Here is a 17,894-nt window from a genome sequence, read left to right on the forward strand (position 1 = left end):
AAATCCTTGACATCACTCTCACAGATTTTATGACAAGAATTTTCTTAGAATCCAGAGCAAGAGTTTGGCGTAATATTGAGCATGGTTTTAGCTCTGGGTAATATTATCACAAAATCCTGGGAGATGTTTTCACAAAATCTTGTGCAAATTGCACAGTAGCGGAGATCTCAATTTTCACCAAAATTTCATTCAATTTTCAAGACAACAATCCCTTGACTGATTTTCGTTCGGTTTCCGGAAGTGTTGTACCGTACTATATTGTATCAATGATTTGGCCTGCCGCCCAGAAAAGTATTGCGGACATGATCTAGATGAAACGTAAAAACCTTCTACATGGAAATTTTTGATTTTAAAAAATCAATTCTTATCTAGGCAGCACGGACCCTACTTTTGTATTCTGTTGGAACTTAACTAGGAATAAATGGTTTTATCAATATCTTTTGATGTGGTGAGTTCAAGTACATTGTATCTAAGATGTTACACAAGATATTTTGTTTAAATTTTTTATTAAGCTTTGCTAGAAAACATTTGACAAAATGGTAGAATTCTAAAAAATCGCTAGTTTTTCTCTCCACATAAGATAACTTCACGAAATCATAGGTTTTCAATATAAATAAAAAAATCATTTTTTATTCACTTATGTCAAATATATTTACTCTTGTATGGGCAACAACATTTTTAGATTTTTACATGTTTTGACGGCTATGCAAGGACTTGGTTTTGACTCTTTTAAAAATCGACCACAGCTGAAACCGGATTTTTAATTTTGCTTCAAATTTTATATACTTATATACTTTATATACTTTCTTTAACTTTATAATTTCCAATAAAATAAGTGATAGTCTGATCATTTATCGTATCGGCAATAATAAATCTATTTTCAGATTTTTATTGTGCGTACTGTATGACCTAGCACAATTTTCGTACAACAAAATCGCTCAAAAATAACGCGATTTGTGCAAAACTGATAAAAAGAGTTTTCAGAAATGTAACATACAGGCAGCGAAACAATCGCCCAAAATACACTATCTGCTCTTGATAAGTGCAAGAATAAAATATGTTTAAATCAGATTTTTATCTGCACTAGTCTCCAAATGGGAGTATGGTAAAATCGTGCCCATACTTTCAGGGACACCCTATAAGTATTATCTATGCAAACCGGAATTAGATTTTACTTTGAGTGACAGAAAAGCAATGAAAATTATTTCAGTGAGTGATGGGTTACTAAGGATTTATTTTTGAGGTTCAGTTCAGTGCTGGTGGTCAGATTCTGTCAAATATTTTACAGCATGGCTAGCGTAAAAAGCTGGATATAATTTGGATGCAATTTGGTTGTTATCCAATGGTCGGATACTATGAAATGTTATGTTCAATTGTGATTCAACAAAGCAAGAGGGACCAGCTGGACTGAAAGAGTACTTCATAAATACTATGCTTAGGGATGGTATACAAAATACGCTAACTTTCAATTTTTTGAACGCTTCCCCCATATGTCACGTTTTTTGTATGAGCACTCTGAAAATTTTGTAAGGCTTGTCTCGCTCGGCATGACCTCCTCTCCCTCTTGGAGCGTGACGTAATTTGTACATGACCCCTTAGTTGAACAAAACCATGAACGTGTGTAATCAGCTATTTCTTTATATTGTTACCATTTAAGAGCAATAATGGTTCAACATTCAACAAGAACCTCATTCATCGTATCCGTCATGAGGAAATTATTTTACGCTAAAAACACGTACGCACAAATGCACGCGATGCAAAAAAATGGTCACCTAGCTTAGTTCAAGGCCAATACTGCAAAACGTTGACTTTATATTTCCCGCGTTCGAACTCATGCAATGTAAAATTTTACTTGATTTAGCACAACGAATTATCAACATGATTTCCATACTGTTTATAGCAGCCATCTCTGCATCTGCTGCTATCAACGAGAGTCTTTTCTGTGATCGTAAGTTTAATTGTTTTATATATAAGTCAAAAAAGTTGATCAATTATTAAGGTGAAACAGCTTGAAATCTGCTGATGCTGAACTTAGAAAAACTCAAATTTTACTTTATTTTATTTGGCATTGTGCATAATAAGATCGGATACTTTGAATTCACTTTGCATTTTTAAAACGTGAGTAGGACCTCAATTCTATCATTATAACGGTCATCTTTGAATTCATCAATGTTTTGCTTTAATTGTGTTCAGAAATAATTGTAGTTTCATTATTCGTAAATAAAGTTTTCTGGCAATGTTTTGGTTTACTGGTTTTCAATTCTTTTTCATAATCAAGATGAAAACAGTGAAGTTTTTATAGCTCTTTTCGTTACAGAGTGCACAAAACGATACGAGAAGTGCGTACCTTGCCAGCCGATATGTCCCAAAACTTGTGAGAATCCCGATGGACGAGGTTTTTGCAACGAGCAGTGCCTCGAGTCAGTAGTTTGTGTTTGTCAAGAGGGCTATTTGCGGGACATCAAAAGCGACGAATGTATTTTACCCTGTGAATGCCCAATAAATGCTGGTTCTACAGTTTTGGAGTCATCTACTACGGATTCGTGTGCATTGAATAGGTGAGAATGGTTCGATGTTTGGCGCTTACCGATAATTCTTCATATAAACAAAACAGAACTGAAATAAAAAATCTATTGATATTAACATGAAATAAATGTTATATAACAATTTTTATGATGAAGGGTATCATAAAAGCCCAAGAAAATCGATATTTTTGTCCTGTAACGCGCAAACATTATTCCTAAATAACTTTGTAGGTATGTTGTGGATTCTGACCCACGATAAGCTAAAAATTTCTGGTTTAAGCTCACAAGTGTGAGGGCTAACTAGGTCTTGTCGAAACCTTGTGAGAAATGTGAAAAGAGGCGGACCATTTAAAAAAATCCGCTTCTTTCTTTGCTGCAATATAAAGTATATAATAAATCCTTTGTATTTCTCAAAAAGACATATGTATTCCTCAAACGTGGAAATATGAAGAACATATTATGCACACACTATATGTATTAAACCATTCTACGATAATCTCACGTCCGAGCCAACCATATCATCTCACAAAAAACGTATAAATATCTCAACCCAGTTACATCTAGATCATCAGTTCTCAAGATGAAGTTGGCAATCATTTGTGTTGTTGCGATTATCGCCACTACTGTTTCTTCCGCTAACGTCCCATGCAATAGTAAGTAGCACCCTGTCACAGATAATAAAAATTGATTCCGGATCATAAGAATTTCTTACCATGTCATATTACAGAACCTTGTTTGGGCCAGTACGAAGTGTTCCAGGACTGTGCATCGGTGTGCCCCGCCACGTGTGATGCTCCTTATGGAAATAATTGCAATGCATGCTCTCCTGGATGTGCTTGCATGGATGGCTACGTGCGCAATGCCAGCTATGTTTGCGTAAAGCTGTGCGATTGTCCTGGAGCGACCACCCCTATTCCCATGTGAATTTAAATAAAGGGACCGTTTATAAATGACGTAGCATTTTACCTCCCCCCTAAAATGCTTTGACGAACCATGTATTAGGTATGGCAACATAGGCTACTATAAAGAAGAAAGGTGCCAAAAATTGGTCTAAAATGCTACGTAATTTATGGATGCAGCCAAATATGATTTTATAAATTCCTATATGAAGTCAGCAATAAATATTTCAAGGTTAAAAAATATCCAAATTATGTAAACTTTACCTATAATCTGTTTTATTTTCTTTATTTGTAATTCAGACAACCATTAATAAAAACAATCTCACAAATATTGAAGTAACCCTTCCATAATATTTTTTTTTTCACTAGAAAAACAGTTTAATTACTACAAAATTCCCAGAATATACTTCCTGCGGCAGCCTAATATATGTATATGATGCTTCTTATATGCCGTGTCTTTCCAAATAAATTACTCGGGAACTGTTACTGATAGAAGATTACAAAAGAACAAAATATAATAACTTATAACAAGGGAAAAATATGAAAAAATCGATAATAATTATTTATGCAGCAAGTGGCAACATGAAGATTTTTTTAGCACGAGTCGTATATTTATCCAACGAGGCTTGCCAAGTAGGATGAATACGACTAGTGCTTAAAAAATCAAGTTTTGCAACGAGTTGCACACAACATTTTTTGCTATCACGAGAAATGCCGTTTCAGTTGGATTAGGATAAGTGTTCCCTTAGTAGTGGGCGTTCCTATAGTTGCGGTAGTGCCGTTTTCACTAATTTTATTACATTAGTTTCAGAACCGACACTGCCAATCGACGTACCGTTAAACGGGGTAACTTTGATAGTTTTTTTCGAAGAAAACTTGAATGTTTATGCATGCTGTTTCAAAGAATTTAGATTTATAATTTTAAAACAAGTACTGGCATCCTAACTATCGATTGCAGTCGATAGATTGCCAAAAGATTTATTTTGAATGGATATATAATTTTTCATATAATCTAAAGTTGGTTTTCTGTTTTGGGGTACCGTAAAACGGGGTATCTTTGATAATGCGGGTAACTTTGATAGTGCGTAACCCACCACATACTAAACGAAATATCATAATTTCTGTTAATCAGTTAAGCGAAACGAATGCAAAACTAAAGAATATTGGCATGACACTTCATGTAAGAGCGGTTTTCATTTGAATCGAGAACATTTGAGGCTTTTTATACGAATATTAAAAATTTACACAATTTTCGCATATTCGAAACGCTTACAAACAATCTGTTCTACGATCACTATTTGATATAGTTTTGAATAGTTGGCCACTTATTTTTGATAGCCTAGTTATCATAGAGCTTGAATTCGGTCTCAAATCTTTTTGCGAAAATCATTTTCACAAGCTGGGACCATTTTTGTAATCTAAGTCAGAAATTTCCATATAACGTTCAACGCCTAGAGGTATGCAATGCCCTACAAATGTTTGTTATTCATTCAATGTTGTTCGATTCATACTCCATTATCAAAGTTACCCCAGAACAGAAAACCTACTTTCGATCATATGAAAAATTATATATCCATTCAGAATAAATCTTTTGGCAATCTATCGCCTGCAATCGATAGCTAGGATGCCAGTACTTGTTTTAAAAATATAAATTATAATTCTTTGAAACAGCATGCATAAATATTCAAGTTTTCTTCGAAAAAACTATCAAAGTTACCCCGTGTTACGGTAACTTTGATTATGGAGTATGAGTCGAACAAAATTGAATGAATAACAAACATTTGTAGGGCATTGCATACCTCTAGGCATTTAACGTTATATGGAAATTTCTGACTTAGATTACAAAAATGGTCCTAGTTTGTGAAAATGCTTTTCGCTAAGAGATTTGAGACCGTATTCTAGTTCTATGATAACTAGACTATCAAAGATAAGTGGCCAACTATTCAAAACTACACCAGATAGTGATCGTATAACAGATTGTTTGTAAGCGTTCCGAAAATGCTAAAATTGTGTCAATTTTTAATATTCGTATCAATAGCCTCAAATGTACTTGATTCAAATGAAAACCACTCTTACATGAAGTGTCATACTAATATTATTTAGTTTTGCATTCGTTTTGCTAAACTGATAAACAGATATTTTGATATTTCGTTTAGTATGTGGTGGGTTACGCACTATCAAAGTTACCCGCATTATCAAAGATACCCCCTTTTACGGTATTGGCTTGTTGATACACGGAATAGTTGAAAAGAGCGTTCAAAACTGATGAAATATCATTCAAATGCTAAAACTTTTCTCACTTGTACCAAGGGTTGCGATAAAGTGTTCCTATAATGGAGGAAGCCATAAGAAAACAACGGATACCGCAACTATAGGAACACAAATAAAAAATATACCGCAACTAAAGGAACAGTGTATCAATAGTGGAGGTATTATTTTTCACTGGCATACCATGGATTACAGCGATGAAATATTTTTTCTCATTAAGTCAATGGTCGTTACTACCCGTTACAACATTAACAAGTACATTAATTGCTCTTCTTGAATTTAGGCGGTTAAATGAAATTCAATCGTGCTTACTACCTCCACTATTGGTAAATCTACCCTATTTCTTTAAGCACAAACATATTTCAACAGCATCCACGTGGGTATCCTTGCGTAGTATAATCTCAGTATTTTTTCATCAAGTAGACTGTGATACAGTGCAGTGGTATGACATTCACAAAATTTCGCATTTGCGTCTATACCATGGACCTATGCACGAGTTCGCTAATTTGACATTTGAGCGGTGCCATATTCACTAGTTACCATGGCCACACGTCAAATAGTGAACTCGTGCATTGGTCCATGTGAAGTTCTGATTATCACCGGGTAAAGAATCACCCTTCACGCGACGTGCACTGAACTTACCCAGGCAAGTCTCGGTTCTCAAGTAAGGCAGTATGAATGCATCCAGTGAGCGAGTAACAGTTGCGCTTCAACCGGAATGCCAACATTGTCAATATGACAGTGTGTATCACAGACAAACGTATAAAACCGATTGCTGTTATCAATCCTATTGGCACTCTATAATACAGTTTATTTCACACCTCACAGTCCATACTACAGTCCTGAGAGAGACTCGCGAAGAGGAAAAATATCAATGTCATATGCAGCCCAGATTCCCCTCTCACGAAACGTCAAATGCAGCCCACCGTTTTTATGGGTGAAAAAGTGAAAAGTATTGTGTTCAAAGTAAATTGTTATTGAAAACCTCAGTCAGCGGAGCAGTTTTTTCCAAAGTTGCTGATAAATCTAAGCAGAAGATTAATTATTTCTAATGTCTGCTACGTTTGCTGGCATGAAATTTCACTCAAATGGCTATTTATGATTCGATGTGATGCAAGCTCAATCATTTTTTGCTGAGAGGTTCATGTGAGGATTTGAACGGCTTGCGCATAATTGGTATGAACACAAAGTGGAAAAAGAAAAAAAACTCAGCGATCACAGAAAAAGAAGACCGTCTTCGCGAGTCTCGTCTCAGCTACAGTCCAGTGAAAAGCTTTTGCATTTCGAACAGAACTTCATCGTACTATTGTGGATATTTTTAATAAGCCAGAAAAAAACTTTTATAGGAAGCATCTCAACTACCTGATTTTCTGTTGATTTTGACAATATTCTTCTCAGAAGTTTATTATCGGACTCTTAAATGTTAAGTAAAATCTTGGCAAGATTCTCCGTAAATCTAGTGGACTCTAAATAGTTTTAGCAGTAGTATTGCATAATTTGTTTGTACACATGTCTGAAAATTTGTAGAGTTCTCTGAATTTCTCTTAAGTAGGTGATCACCTAAACTGCATATTCCTCAGCTTTTACAAGGACGTTGCCAGTTGATGTTTCAATCTTCTGTGTGAGAGTCAGGGGTTAGTCTCAAAGTAACGAATGGAAAGGGGTAACTTTCATACATTAGTTGAAAAATGTTCCACTTACGAATTTATGCTAATTTCTTAGTTTTAATGCTATTTTGTATGAATTAGAAACGTGATTTTTTGGTGTGCCTGCCAAGGGTATCTTCTGGTACATGAAAAAAAAAACTTTGGAAAGCTTTCATAAACTTTCATTTCGAGTTCATCCATTTAAGAGGTCCGCTTGATGTTTGTAGATCTTCAAACGGGGTCTTCATTACACTCAGGAAAATATACTATCGATAAACATAGGAGCCCCTTTTGAAAATTCGCCACAAGAAATCGGAATGAAATTCATAAATTCGTTCTGAAACCGAAATTTGAAAACAAAAATAGTTTTCGCGGCAACCTGGAATTGAACCAAGAACCTTGCGATCGATAGGCTCGTGCGCACACCTCTCGTATCAACACCTTGATGTGGGGTGATGCTAAAACAATACATAAAGCGTTCGTATTGCAAAAATCGTTCCATCTTTCTTAAGGCAAAATGTATGAATTTCTATATTCCAATTCACTGCGTGTAGAATTGATAGCAATAAGAACAAATTCAAGAGAACCGTGTTGCTCTCAAGTGTTTTAGAGCTTTCCAATAACAATTGATATGATGGGCATGAATGTGAGATTTCAAAATAGTATTGGTCTACCTAAAAGCGAGATTATCTATGAAACCTCAAAAATGACAATTTAAGAAGGCCTTGATCGGGCTAGTGATTTTCGAAATTGACCACATTTTTCACAGCAGCGATTTTGGTAACGACAGCTGGAAACTATAAATTTATTATTACTATTTTTCTTATAAAACTATTTACACCTCTACTTACATTTTATGGTTTCTTCGCTTTATCTAATTTCTCTTCGGGTCTCAGTAGTGGGCGCAGCGGTATCGATTATCCTGCGATTATAATTTATATTCTGAAAATTAATTTCCTTTACCGCAAGATATAATGTTCTAACTTACAATACACTGAAGACCCGTTTCCACTATTCTTCCACTATCCCAAACCTTCTATGCTTCAAATTCTTCTATTTCAGTTCTGTTTCCCGATTTAATTCAACTCACAATTTACGATTGTTTGTTTACTTCTCTCGCTTGGAGCAATTTAACCACCAAACAATTCACCTACTTCTTTTACCGCCAACTTCACAACGACCATCATCAGCATGCGCGATAAGCGCAGGGTTTTTCAATGTATGGTGGTGCGAACATACTCCCTCCCCGTAATTCTAGCTAAGAACTCTCTTTATCGCTAGAGTTACAACCTTAAACTTCAAGCACCACCATCTTCGATACTTCACTTCGGAACCACCTGGCGCACGAACGAAGGTCCATAAACCGACCATCCCAGCTTCGATCTCACGGCTATCGGTTCATTAGGCGTACCTATTTTGGACTCGAGAGGCGCACATAGGTGAATGTCCTTCAATCCTATTAATATTTGTGGAATTCCTTGTTCGAATTCCGTTCCTTGCAGTTCTTGCAGATGAGAATATTTGCGGATGACCTCATGCATTGCAACAGTTTGTTGAGGCAATTTCAAACTATCCACGGTTTGGGCGGCACCAATACGGAAACGCTGTGACGATCCTCTTGCCGAAATCCACATTTCCACCCATCTCGAATCTTTCTCCAGCCTGGTCATACCAGCTGTCCAAGTCACTCGAAATTGCTGCGTCACTCCTTTGGCCTGTAACATGGTTGCCAACGACTTTTCCACTAACGTATGTGATGATCCTTCGTCCAGAAAAGCAATTGTATCAACGGCGCGATCACCGCTGTACAAAGTGACTGGGATCATACGAAAAATAATCGTTTCGTTACCATTTGTATGATCAGTCTAATCGATATGCAGCAGCGTATTGTGACGTCCACAACACTGATCAACATTACATCGAATATTCAGCTTGCACGGGACTCTTCCGTGTTCGTTCAAGCACAAATAGCAAAGCCTCCATCTCCGCACTGTTTCCCACCTTTCGGTAAGATTTAATCTCTTAAAGGCTTCACAGTTCCGAATACGATGATCGTAGTAGCCACAGATCCTGCATGCTGATCTCTTTTTATCAGGTTGTTGATTTCCCATTCCATTCGCTCCGGCATTGTGCGTGTGTATGAATCCCTCACGAAATTCTTCGTGCTCTTTGCTTTCAGCTCTCTGAAACTCTTCATCCGGATCGCTAGGGGTGATCTCACAATACGAAGTAATCTCGCTAGCATCTCTGACGAGTCTGGAAAAAAATTTGGAGAATGTTCGTAGAGTCAAAACCTGAGTCTTCCTTCGATACCGAACCCATTCTAGCTGCAGATTGGCAGGCAGCTTCTCCGTCAGCTCCTGGATTAGCATAGGATTCATTAGATGCGCGGTCAAACCTGTCGCTTCCAAATGATCCGTAAGCTCTTGAACAACGACACCGTACTTGATGTACGAAGCTAATTTGTCCGCTGTTGGAGATGGCGCTTTCCTCACGTTTGCTAACAGCATGTTCAACAGCTGTTCCGGCCTACCGTAGAGTTTATTTGGATGTTTATCCGTGATGTTTATTTGGCAAACATGCCTCTTCATGTGAATCAACATGCTTACCAATCTGGAAAGTCCACTGTGACTCTTTTACACAAAGTTGTATACGATATCGAGAAAGCATTCGCTCAGAAGCAATCGTGCTTGGGTGTTTTCTTGGATATTGAGGGTGCCTTTGATAACGTGTCTTTCGATGCCATATTGGAAGCCGCACGAAACCATGGGCTACCTACAATGATTACCAATTGGATTCATCAAATGCTCAAAAACCGACATCTCTTCTCGACATTGCGTCAAGCAGCGATTCGAAAATTGAGTGTTTGCGGATGCCCCCAAGGGGGAGTCTTGTCACCACTTTTGTGGAATCTCGTAGCAGATACGCTATTGAGGCAACTCAATAATTGCGGTTTTCCAACTTATGGATTTGCCGACGACTATCTAGCTCTGATAGTTGGTATGTGCATAAGCACCCTATTCGACCTGATGCAAAGTGCTCTTCAGGTAGTCGAGAGTTGGTGTCGCCAATATGGCCTTTCGGTTAACCCGAATAAAACATCTATTGTTCTTTTTACGGAAAGACGAAACCGCGATGGAATTCGACCTTTACGTCTTTTTGGCACTGAGATTAATGTGACTGATCAAGTAAAGTATGTCGGAGTCATTCTAGATTCCAAACTTTTATGGACAGCTCACATTGATTTCAGAGTCAAAAAAGCTTGTATGGCCTTCGGTCAATGCCGGCGAACCTTTGGTAAAACTTGGGGCCTCAAACCCAAATATATCAAATGGATTTACACAACAGTTGTTCGACCAATATTGGCATATGGATGTCTTGTGTGGTGGCAAAAGGGCGAAGTGAGAACAATCCAATCAAAATTGGGCCATCTCCAAAGGATGTGCTTGATGGCGATGTCTGGTGCGTTCTCTACAACTCCCACAGCAGCGCTCGAGGCCCTTTTCGACGTTGCGCCACTACACATATATCTTAAACAAGAAGCACTTTCTTGCTCTTACCGTTCATGGGTACTGGATCTACTGGAGAAAAATCCAGTGAATCGTAGATCTACACACACTTCGTTGTTTCCACTTTTGGTGAATTGGGACAAAATTGTCCTTGCTCCAAGTGATCTCACAATTGCTTGTAACTTTCCTTACAGGACATTTACCACACAATTCCCTTCACGGGAAGAGTGGACGTCTGGCTATTTGGAAAGAAGTATATCAAACAATATAGTATGTTACACTGATGGCTCCCTTCTTGAAGGTAGAGCTGGTGCAGGAGTATATTCTCGTGAGCTAAGGCTGAATCAGTTTTACTCACTTGGTAGAAACTGCACCGTTTTTCAGGCGGAAATATTTGCCCTTATGTGTGGAGTGCAATCAGCACTTCAACAGCGCGTAATGGGTAAAGTCATATACTTCTGTTCAGATAGTCAAGCTGCTATAAAAGCTCTCGCTTCGACCAACTCAAGGTCGAAGCTTGTTATCGCATGTCGAACTCAAATTGAGGAACTGAATTCAGTCAACTCTGTAAACCTTGTATGGGTACCTGGCCATTCTTCCATCGCTGGAAATGAATTGGCTGATGAGCTAGCTCGCGATGGAGCATCGCATGACTTCATTGGCCCTGAGCCGGCTATTCCAATTTCGAAGTGCTGGGTGAAGCTTCAGATAAACTCTTGGGCGGCAACTCAGCACAAGCAATATTGGAATAGTTTGGAGTCGTGTCGTCAAACAAAATTGTATATTACTGAGCCATCTCCAAAGGTGGCGAAGTATTTAACAAATCTGTCAAAGCAGAATTGCAGTCTCTTGGTCAGAGCGTTGACAGGCCACTGCCGACTCAACTATCACATGGCAAATATTCAGCGTGCTGACTCATTTGTGTGTGATAGTTGTGACTCCGATTATGGAACTTCGTATCACCTGATATGTAACTGTCCAGTTTTTGCGCAAATGCGATTCCAATTACTTGGTAAACACTTATTAAGTGAAACTGAATACAGAAGCCTGAATCTTCAGGACATCCTGTTATTCTTAACCCGCTGTGGTAATGAGCTATAGGCTCTCTTTACGCTCATGCGTTTTGCAGTGCCCTTTTTAGGGCGCTGTTCGAACCCATTGTGGTATGGAGCTACATGCTCTCATTTCGCTTATGCGATCTTCCCTCTTCAAGGGACCCCACTCCTATTTCCTCCCATCTTTCCCTTCCCTTTCCTCTCCCATCGGGTAGATGATGAAATAGGCTCAAATATGGCGATGGCACAAATCTCCCAACTGGTGGGGAACGTGCCTTTGGAGCCGGCCTTCTGATACCTGATACCTGATAGAGTCAAAACCTGAGTCTTCCTTCGATACCGAACCCATTCTAGCTGCAGATTGGCAGGCAGCTTCTCCGTCAGCTCCTGGATTAGCATAGGATTCATTAGATGCGCGGTCAAACCTGTCGCTTCCAAATGATCCGTAAGCTCTTGAACAACGACACCGTACTTGATGTACGAAGCTAATTTGTCCGCTGTTGGAGATGGCGCTTTCCTCACGTTTGCTAACAGCATGTTCAACAGCTGTTCCGGCCTACCGTAGAGCATGCGTAAGGTTTCGATTATTTGGGGTACTGCACTCGGTAGAAGTAGTCTGCTCCTCACTGTTTCTAGTGCTTGCCCCTTCAAGCACTCTTGAAGTCGAGCTAGGTTCTCGACATTCGAAAATCCACAAGCTGCATTAGACGTCTCGAAGGCACTAATAAACATAGGCCAATCTTCGAGTCGACCATTGAAAGTCGGGAGCTTCTTTGAGAGAAACTGCCGAGCGGACAGTTGAGCTTTTGTTAGACCACATTTTGTGTCTTTGGGACGCTTTCCAATATCTTCATCTACTGACAAAATACCGTCTTCCGACTCTTCGGAAACCTCATCTTGTTCTTCACTTGAAGTATCCGTTAAGAACCGATCTTCATCACTAGTTTCGAAATAGATGAACTGTTGCCTCTTCTTCTGACTATAATTTCGTAAGGCTTTACCGTGACTTCCGTGAACTGCTTTCACAGACTCAGTTGTTTTCCGTTCTGATTTACACCTTTCTGGCTCCTTTCCATTCCGTTTCTCAATCGCCGGCCTAAATTGTCGGCCTTCTTCCTTCCGTCTACTTCTGCATTCGAATGCTGCCTCATCTACATTCTTTGCTAATAATTTTATCCTTGCCATCTCACGCTTCAATTTTTCCAGTCTTTCCTGCACTTGCTTCAACACTTTTACACGTTTTTTCTGATGTGCTTCTTCATCGGCAACTAGCAGCTCCAAACGTTCCTGTTCGTACGTCAACTCCATTTCGCGTTTTTCCTTTTCGGCCTGCTGACCACGAATCGTTTCTTACATCGACCGATACACCAACGCATCCGGAATGGTACCATCGCTGACAGTGGTCACAAAATACCATCTCGCTTTCTTCATCATCCGGACGATGGCATCTCGCGCAGTCAAAACCTGTTTTTTCGGGATCCTGAATCGAACGCGGCATCATAAAATTTTCAAGTTTGTTCGGGCTAGTGATTTTCGAAATTGACCACAATTTTCACAGCAGCGATTTTGGTAACGACAGCTTGAAACTATAAATTTATTATTACTATTTTTCTTATAAAACTATTTACACCTCTACTTACCTTTTTTGGTTTCTTCGCTTTATCTAATTTCTCTTCGGGTCTCAGTAGTGGGCGCAGCGGTATCGATTATCCTGCGAAAACAATTTATATTCTGAAAATTAATTTCCTTTACCGCAAGATATAATGTTCTAACTTACAATACACTGAAGACCCGTTTCCACTATTCTTCCACTATCCCAAACCTTCTATGCTTCAAATTCTTCTATTTCAGTTCTGTTTCCCGATTTAATTCAACTCACAATTTACGATTGTTTGTTTACTTCTCTCGCTTGGAGCAATTTAACCACCAAACAATTCGCCTACTTCTTTTACCGCCAACTTCACAACGACCATCATCAGCATGCGCGATAAGCGCAGGGTTTTTCAATGTATGGTGGTGCGAACAGCCTTTTTCAAGCTTTTTTCGATGATTTATCAAAAACTAGTGGCACCGGCCCAGGTCCCGGTTGAAAAACGTCATGGAATCCACCCACGGTGTACTATATTTAGAAGGTGATATATTCCGAAAACTGACAGCTACTTGACGACGTCATTCCAATCCACCTCGAAAAAATTTGCAAAAAAAAGGGTCTAATGATCCGGAAGGTATATGGTACGATAGGAGTGACGTCACATTTTTACAATCAAACTTGATATTTACATCAGTAAAGAGCCTGCCTTGTTAATTTTTATGCCGTGGAATCCCCCATACAAAATTGACACACAAGTATTCTCCCGTTTTCCCGATTATTCTAAAAACTTCCCCTAACTTTTTCCTTGCATGATCACGCCACACCCCTTATCGAGTGCAACAGTGAAAAAATTACAACTCGAGTCTAGTACACGACACTGAAGACGGCCTTACAGTTGAGGTCGAAATACGCGTATCTGTGAAAGGATACAAACTCTAGTGGAATTACATGGTATAGTACTAAATTCGGTTTTTCATCTACTTATATGTATTTTACTAAACAGCTCGAAGATTTATTATCGAGAACCATTCATAGCTTGTTGAAAAATCATATTTTCGTCCCACTGTTGTGAGGATTGAAAATGCAGTCATACATATTTACAGATTCGGCTGACATCATGTTCCGGAGGTTGCAGGAATCAACTGGTGCCATTCAAATAATTTGGTGAGTTTGCTCCATTGTAACAAGGCCAACAATTAGTTTAACCATTACAATAGTGAGGTACTGAAAATGCTAAATTTAAAAGACGACTATGAGTAATTTTTAAATGACATTCTTGATTGTTTTGATAAGACCGCGTTTCTACCCCTCGGAACATTTTGCGCGTTTTTCGGATACGGCATGTGATTGTTAAATATCTGGAAGATACTCGTAGCTTATCGACCGAAGAATGAATAATTTTGTAACATATGATATCTCTGAATCCTGATGTTTTGGAAGGTTGGTGTCTTCGGAAGAGTTGTTCAGTAGCTCAAGGGCTGACATGTGGTGGTCATTCTGATACGGAATTACGCCACCAGGCGGCGCTAGTGGGCATGGAATTTTTGTTTTGCGCATAGCTCAGTTGCCTGACCACTTAGAACGATGGCGTTGCTCAGTATCACAAGGGCTAACATTATTTGAGCCGAAAGTTTCGAAATTTTGCCACTAGGCGGCGCTAGTGAGCAAGGAATCTTTGTTTCGTGGATAGCTCAGTAGTCTGACCACCTAGAAAGTTGGCGTCTTCGGCAAAGTTGCTTAGTATCACAAGGGCTAACATTATTTGAGCCGAAAAATTCGAAACTTTGCCACTAGGCGGCGCTAGAGAGCAAAGATTTTTTGTTTTGCGGATAGCTCAGGAGCCTGACCAAAGTTGTTCAGTATGACACTAGGCTATCGATTTTCCTCGCATTGTCACGTTTAAGTAAAAGTGCCTGGAGAAAAATATATACATTATTTTTTACAATCAGATAAAAGTGTGACTAGTATCCTAGTATTTTAGACGGATTGGGAGAAGTTTTGATCAATTATTTGATATGAGAATGAGTGAGGATCCGTTTACTACTCAAATAAGTGATCGTTAGTTTTTTATATGAACCAAAGGAAAAAAATATGTATGTTTATTTTTATTTCGTCATTGCATGCATTTCATTTCTTGAACATTTGCCAGGGTATGGTTTGGATAGAAATGAAGTTAGGTTGGAATGTCAGTCATTACTAATAAATTGGGAAATCCATTCGCTAACAATCTTAATGAGATAACTACGACTGGCCTTATCTCTTTAGTTACACGACACTCTTGTTTGAATATTTTTCAAATATAAACCTTCTATTCCATAACGTTAATTCAATCCTATAAAAAAAATTCTCCCGATTTCTTAGTATATATAACACCTCGAAACTCTCAGCTCAAATAATGTAAGCCCTTGTGATACTGAGCAACTTTGCCGAAGACACCATCTTTCTGAGTGGTCAGGCTACTGAGCTATGCGCAAAACAAAAATTATTTGCTCACTAGCGCCGACTAGTGGCAAAATGTCGAAATTTTTGGCTCAAATAATGTTAGCCCATGTGATACTGAGCAACTTTGCTGAAGACGCCATTTTTCTAAGTGGTCAGGCTACTGAGCTATGCGCAAAACAAAAATTATTTGCTCACTAGCGCCGCCTAGTGGCAAAATTTTGAAACTTTCGGCTCAAATAATGTTAGCTCTTGTGATACTGAGCAACTTTGCCGAAGACGCCATCTTTCTAAGTGGTCAGACAACTGAGCTATGCGCAAAACAAAAATTCCATGCCCACTAGCGCCGCCTGGTGGCGTAATTCCGTATCAGAATGACCACCACATGTCAGCCCTTGAGCTACTGAACAACTCTTCCGAAAACACTAACCTTCCAAAACATCAGGATTCAGAGATATCATATGTTACAAAATTTTGCATTCTTATCCCTCATGGTTCATATAGTGCAAATCAGAAAAAGCGCCCCTACCGGTCAAGTTCTCAACTAAAAGGATGATCCTCAGCTCTTAAAGGTAGATCGTACTTAGCACTGAAACTTCACCGAAGACAGTACTGTGCTATCTCTTTTGGCATACGAGATATTCAACGACACCTCCAAAGTGATGAAATCCCATAAGCCCTGGGTCTCCTATAACGTTCTGGTGTGTCTTATAGAAGTGAGCGTATTAGGAGTGCACATTATAGGAATGCGTTTAATAGGAGACCCGACTGTATAACTAAAAGTCAGTTTTCTTTTGATTGTTGGCGTTCAAAAGATTATATAAGTAACACCTAAACAACAAATGCATTGTGTCCATCGACAGCTTTTCCGGCGAATCCTGACCAAACACCCCTCCCAACCCCCAACTCCGTAGCACTTATGAGGGTGTCACTGACTCGGAGGCCTCTCCTCAAGTAAGTGCTACATCATCATTTTCTTCTCCTATCCCAAGTTACGGTAAAGAAGGGCGTGGCCAGGAATAGCGATATTTATGCTTTTGGTGATCTTGTTGAAGATTGGTTCAAGGTTCACTCCCAAGCCTTGTTCCTGAAAGCAGTCTAGATGAGATAATCGAAACAAACATAAATATTGTTAGTATCCAATCTCCGAAGAATACCGCAACTACGCTAACGCTAACTTACAGCATCCAGACTCCGCTCGGAAACAAAGCAAGAAAAAAAAATCTCACCGGACGTACGGGAGCGAACTCGAGCACTTGGTCCTTCGTACCAGGGTTGTTAACGTTAATTAACGATTAACGCCGTTTCGTTAATTCGTTAACGTTGATTGTAACGCTTAACGAATCTTCCGTTGACTCGTTTCAAATTGTTGATTAACGGTAACGTTAACGTTTAGCGTTGATTTAACGTCAACGGCTTCGTTATGTTTAACGTTAACTATATGGTATCTAGATATTGTGATACCTAGCTTAAGCAGGATTGAAAATCTTTTTTTGTATGCAAAGGGGTCTAAGTGACAGTTTGAACGATTTTTAGTTTAGGGGCCTATTTTGTAAATCGAACGGATTCATGTGACTCATCTGTAGTCATTGTCGATCAAAGTAAGCATGCATATTTCAGATGTCACCCGTCGACTCCCATAGTAATCCAGTCACTTAGAGTGACAACTGTCGATAATCTCGAGTGACAGAGCCGAGTCGAGTGAAATTTTTGATCGACAGTGACTCCAGTCGAGTCGTTTTTGGTCGACTCGACTTATAAAATAGGGCCCTTAATATACTGAAATGTTCTCATGTTTTCAAGCTTTACAACAATATTTCGAAATGATTTTTTCCTTGAATATTTCTTTTAGAATAATTTGAGAAGGTTAGCTTGTTTTTTTTTTACTTTCATATATTTTGTATGGAATGAAAAATGCTGGAAAACTCTAATTTTCTCAGAAGTAAATTTTTGCCCGCTCAA

At 38.9% G+C, this 17,894-nt stretch overlaps 1 long non-coding RNA gene across 1 annotated transcript; it reads left to right on the forward strand.

The window, feature by feature from the left end:
* The first annotated feature begins 3,067 nt into the window (after window positions 1-3,067).
* Window positions 3,068-3,687, forward strand: LOC5565980. Its single transcript, XR_002499360.1, has 2 exons — window positions 3,068-3,178; window positions 3,253-3,687. It is a non-coding gene; the product is annotated as an uncharacterized LOC5565980 (long non-coding RNA).
* The last annotated feature ends 14,207 nt before the right edge of the window (window positions 3,688-17,894 follow it).

This window comes from Aedes aegypti, chromosome 2, assembly GCF_002204515.2.
Source record: "Aedes aegypti strain LVP_AGWG chromosome 2, AaegL5.0 Primary Assembly, whole genome shotgun sequence".
Taxonomy (NCBI): Eukaryota; Metazoa; Arthropoda; class Insecta; order Diptera; family Culicidae; genus Aedes; species Aedes aegypti.